Source organism: Helianthus annuus, chromosome 16, assembly GCF_002127325.2.
Source record: "Helianthus annuus cultivar XRQ/B chromosome 16, HanXRQr2.0-SUNRISE, whole genome shotgun sequence".
Taxonomy (NCBI): domain Eukaryota; kingdom Viridiplantae; phylum Streptophyta; class Magnoliopsida; order Asterales; family Asteraceae; genus Helianthus; species Helianthus annuus.
Window position 1 is genome coordinate 160,763,199 of NC_035448.2, and position 5,551 is coordinate 160,768,749.

General features: G+C 43.1%; 1 non-coding gene across 1 annotated transcript; it reads left to right on the top strand.

The window, feature by feature from the left end:
• The first annotated feature begins 2,043 nt into the window (after window positions 1-2,043).
• Window positions 2,044-2,149, top strand: LOC118488526. The gene has a single exon (XR_004885070.1). It is a non-coding gene; the product is annotated as a small nucleolar RNA R71 (small nucleolar RNA).
• The last annotated feature ends 3,402 nt before the right edge of the window (window positions 2,150-5,551 follow it).

Below are 5,551 nucleotides of genomic sequence, written 5' to 3' on the forward strand. Positions count from 1 at the left end.
AGGCAATAATGACCGGTAAAGTGTCATTATCCCCTAAAAATACATACTTCAAATGGCTAGGCAAGTCCTTGAGCTCCAACTTTGGTGGTTCCTCCAATGATGGTTTTGTACCCGAATCGATCTCCACCGGTAGACCCTCGAATTGGTGGGTCCATGGTGGTCTACCTTCTTTCATTGCCATAGCATCTTGTGCTTCCTCTTCAACCCGTAGTGCATAAGCATGTACCTGTTCAGAAAAGTCACACAGGCAAATATCCAAACCATCCTCCTCATACTCATGCGGGTTGCATCCATCTACTATGTCTGCCATGAAACACTCATCAACACCGTTAGCATTAGAATTGTTAGTAAAAACATTCAAACGCATTTTTCGATTTCCAAACGCCATATCAACTGTACCAAATCTACAATCAATAATAGCATGTGCGGTGCTTAAAAATGGCCGACCCAAAATTATATTTTGTTGTTGTTTAGGGTCCGCCGATGAGTAATCCAAAACTAAGAAGTCCACCGGGTAATAAAACTCATCAATTTTTACAATTACGTTTTGAACCATACCCCGAGGCAACTTATGAGACAAGTCGGCCAGAACAACCGTCGTCTCCACCCTTGCTAACAGACCAAAGTCATATTGGTCATATAAGCCCCCCGGTAAAATGCTAACTCCGGCTCCGAGATCTAGCAACGCCTTAGCCATTTGAAAATTACCAACTTGTACATTAATCAATGGCGTGCCCGAATCTTGGAGCTTAGGAGGAAGCTCTCCATTCAACACCGCACTTACTTGCCCGGTCAAATCCACCCGCTTAGGCACTTTCTTCTTGTTTTGCCTTTTTTGTGTACATAATTCTTTTAAGAATTTTGCATAAGCGGGGACTTGTTTTATTGCATCGAGGAGTGGGAGATTTATTTTTACTTGTTTGAACATATCCCACATCTCCTCTTTTTGAGGACCTCTCGACACAATAAAATTTTTCTTTCTCGGGTCAAGTAGGGCCGATGGGAATGGAACTTGACTTGGTTCCCCCTCAACTTTTTCATTCTTTTCACTTTCACCCAAACCCAGTTTTTTAACAATTGTTTCTTTTGGTTTAACCGGTGAAAGTTCATCATCACTTTCAATTCCCGTGATATCCTCAACCACCCCCTCAACCAATTCGGGTGACAAATTGGCTTTAAATTCTTTCCCACTTCTTAAAACACTAACATGATTAATATTAACATTACCTCGTGACGAACCATGTGAAGGGTTTACCTTAGTGTCGCTTGGAAGTTGACCCTTTCCTTTCTTCAATTCCGCCACATCGGTTGCTAATTGACCCATTTGGGTTGTTAGTGATTGGATGCTTTTATCACGAACCTCATCTTTTTGCATTCGCACTTCGTCAAGTTGGTTCCGTTTTTGCATCTCCAATTGCATGCTCTTTAGCATCTCCATCACCTCGTTTCCACCCGAAGACCCCCCTTGTTCTTGACCCGTTTGGTATTGCTTTTGATAACCTTGGTTATTTCCGCCTCGGTATCCACCTTGATTATTGTAAGATGGCCGTGAACCAAAATTACCTTGGCTACCTTGAAAATTTGGGTTTGCTTGATTTGAAGGGTTCCCATATCTAAAGTTCGGATGGTTCCTCAATCCGGGGTGGTAGGTATTAGAATTCATGTTGTTGTAGTTCCTACCACCTCCTCCTTGACCTTGACCTTGAACCGCATGGACTTCCTCGTATTGCCCGTCCAACATCCCTTGGCAATTTTCAGCCGCATGACTTATTTCATTACACAAAAGCACAAACATCATATATTTGGTTAGTGGTTTGAACATTACCATCATCTATGGCGTGCACTTGCGGTCGGGTAGTGGTCGGTCGGGCTCTTCTCGAGGCTTGAGCTTTTCTTTTTGATGTAGTTGCCATGCTTTCTAAAAACTCCCAATCATCATTCTCATAATTTGTTCCGAAGGTCCCACCGGTAATAGACATCAAATCACGTGCATCTTCGACACTCAACCCCTCGTGGAAGGCATTCATCAACTCCCACAATTCAATTCCATGATGAGGGCAATTCTTAATCATCATATTGAAACGCTCGAATGCCTCATGAAACATCTCACCATGTTGTTGTTGGAAGCTTCTCAACCCCTTCCTTGCATCGTTGGTCTTTTGGGCGGTGTAAAACTCATCCAAGAAGGTTTGTTGCATCTCCCCCCATGTATATATGGATGCCGAAGGTAACGTGTAGAACCACTTCTTCGCCTTATCTTCCAAAGAAAATTGGAACAAAACCAATTTGATATCGTCGGCTGAAAACCCTTGACTCCCAAGAGTGTTGCAAATAGAGTCATAAGCCTCTAAATGAAAATACGGCTCCTCCGTTGCCAACCCCTTGTACTTCGGTAAACTTTGCAAAGAGTTGGTTCTTACTTCAAATGTTCGCCCTTGATCATTATGAGGAATGACTACCGGTGAAGGGTTTTGCGTGATTACCGGCCGGAAATGTGCTTCAATGCCCCTCACATTTTCTCTAAGGTGTCTCCTTGGTACACCATACCTACCTCTTGGAATCATAGGACCATTTGGCCTTGGTACTTGCCCTTGTGGTGCGATTGGTTGTTGAAACTGTTGTTGTCGCATCGCTGGACGTTGAAGTGGTCTTTGAAATTGTTGTTGTACATGTTGTGGCCGGACTTGTTGCAATGGAATAGGTTGTGGCATTGGTGGCCCTTGTGGTCTTGGCCGAATGTGTTGTGGTATAATTTGTTGTTGTGGCATTCCACCAACACTTGCCATCCCTTGGGATTGACTTTGCAAATACCCAAACTCCCCTTGATCACCATAACCTCCATATCCGTACCCATCATCTTCATAACCCTCATAATCTTCAAATCCCTCATCATAACCATCTCCTTGAATTCCCGAGGTCTGCCCAAATGGGATGGTCGAATACTGAAAGCCCGATTGTTGTTGTTGTGGTCTAAAAGATGAAGTAGTATGCACGATAGTTGAATTGGGTGCAATTGTGAAGGTGGATGATGATTGACCCGTAGTTGGGGGAAAGAAGTGAGATAATGGTGGGATTGTGGTGGATGGATTGTAGGTGATGGTAGGATCAGTTTGAGTGGTAATTGGTTGGGTGACATTGGATGGTGTAAATTCGGCGGTGGTATTAGGTAATGTGGTGTTTGGTGATGGTTGGGTGGAAGTAGGTATAAAGGATGAGGATGATTGACTGGTTGTAGGTGGAATCTGAGAATCAGCCATGATGTTTCTCGGTGTGATGGGTGAAGTGGGTGAACCAATGATCTTGTTTTCTCATACTAAAACTCTGTTTTGTCTTAGCGTTCTTTCAATTTCCGGATCAAACGATAGCGGTGATGACCTGTGAGAGCCTCTAGTATGCATACACCTGAAGTACCTGCACACTAAACACAAACAACGTAAACCCGAAAATAACAAACAAAACTATTAAACTAACACACGTTGCGCACTACTCCCCGGCAACGGCGCCAAAATTTGACGTGATGTCGTGGGTCACGCAAATTTAATCCCCAAACAACTATAGATAGTGGTAGTAGGGTATCGAACTCAGGGAGTATGTGGAAGATGTGTTGATTGTATAGCTTTGTACTTAAACTAATATTAGACTAAATTGCAGAAAATAAAATTCAAGAGTTTGGATTGTTGATTTAGAAAACTAAATTAAAAACTAATTCAAATCAAAGTTGGTTGTAAAACAAATTAGGAGAGAACAATGATCACCTTAGGTTTCAGTTTCTTTAAACAATTGTGTGTAATTCCAACTAGAAAGAGTTACATAGACATAACTCGTGTATAGATGATTGAAGTGATAAAAGGGAACAAAGTACTCGGATTATATAAACGCGAGGTTGTTTCCCGATGACCAATTAATCAATAACCAACCCTAACCCTTCCCGTGATATCTCGATTGCCAACGGCACCAAGAACGTACGATTAAGACTAGAAATTGCAATATTGATTAACAAACTACAAACAATCAAACATACACCATGATATTCAAGCAACGCAAGTTATCATTCTAGAAATTCAGAAATTAAACACCCAAAAGTTCAAGAAACATTCACCTAAGATGATCACCGAAGAGTTTAGCCGGACATGGCTCGGTGAATCATCATCATAATCAAACTAATGTTCATACGAATCGAAAATACAAACCGAATGATAAGAATTGTTCACCAACCAAGCAAGCAGCCAAAAATCGTCCCAATGATGATCCAAAACCGTCCAATGATGAGAGATAATGAAAAGACACCCCAAAACTAACTTAAAAGTGGCAGTTACAAGTTTTCTTCGCAGACTCCACCGTAAATTACGGCACCACCGTAATTTACGGTGAACAACAAAGTGTTACGGTGGGAATAAACTGTGCTACGGTGGGAACCATTTGTTTTTCAGGTCCACCGTAAATTACGGTGGGACCGTAATTTACGGTGATGACCTGAATGTTCTTCTTGCTTTCGTCTTTTGTTCCACTCTTGACCCGTTCATCACCAAAGCCTCCCAAGTTGCGTTTAATCCATCTTTTAGCTCCTAAACCGCACCTGAAACATAAGCACCGTAGTTATCTAATTCAAGATAATTACACGATTAAGCGGAGGACTATTTCGTCTTTTAACATGCTTAAGGGTTGTCCAAAGGACCACCCGTCACCGGGCACGGCCCCGTGTTCAGGTGCCAGTAACAAAAATTTAAGAAAAGAAACAGAAGCCTGGGCACGGGGGCGTGTTCAGTGAACACGGCCCCGTGTCCAGTTACCTGAACTGGGCGATTTGCTGCAGATTGTGCAGCACGGGGCCGTGTTGGGTGGACACGGCCCGTGCTGAGCCTTCTGTGATGGGAGATCGTTGTCGGATTGTTCTGTTTTAGTGCATGGGGCTATGTTTCTCGTTTCCCTTGTTATCCCTCACCATCCAGAGTGTGTTCTATTTCTGCAAATTAAAATTAAACTAAAAGATTAAACTAATCTAAGGATAGTTCCGCGGAATGCCTCCGTGGTGCACCACGTTTATAAGGTTCCTTGGCTAGACCCAAGGTGAGGTTATATGTTTTCCGAGCGGGATGTTTTGCATCCCATGTTGCACCGTCGGAGAGCATCATCCAAACTCGAATCAATAACCTTCATGTAATTGACCGGGTCATCGTCCTCTATTCTCTTCCCAACCCCGAACTTTGCTTCCTTATCCCCGTATTTTAAAGTGAGCGTTCCGTCATTCATATCTACCACTACTTGTGCAGTGGCTAAAAATGGCCTCCCTAGTATGAGGGGGACTTTGGTGTCTTCTTCCATATCAAGTATGACAAAGTCGGCCGGATAGACGAAATTGTCGACCTTGACTAGTAGATTTTCAGCGACACCTTGCGGGAATTTGACGGATCGATCAGCAAGCTGTATACTCATCTTTGTAGGACTCGTTTGGCCTAAGCGGAGTCTTTTGAACATTGATGCTGGCATGAGGTTGATGCTAGCTCCAAAGTCAGCTAGCGCATTTCGAATGGGGGAGTCCCCAATCGAGCAA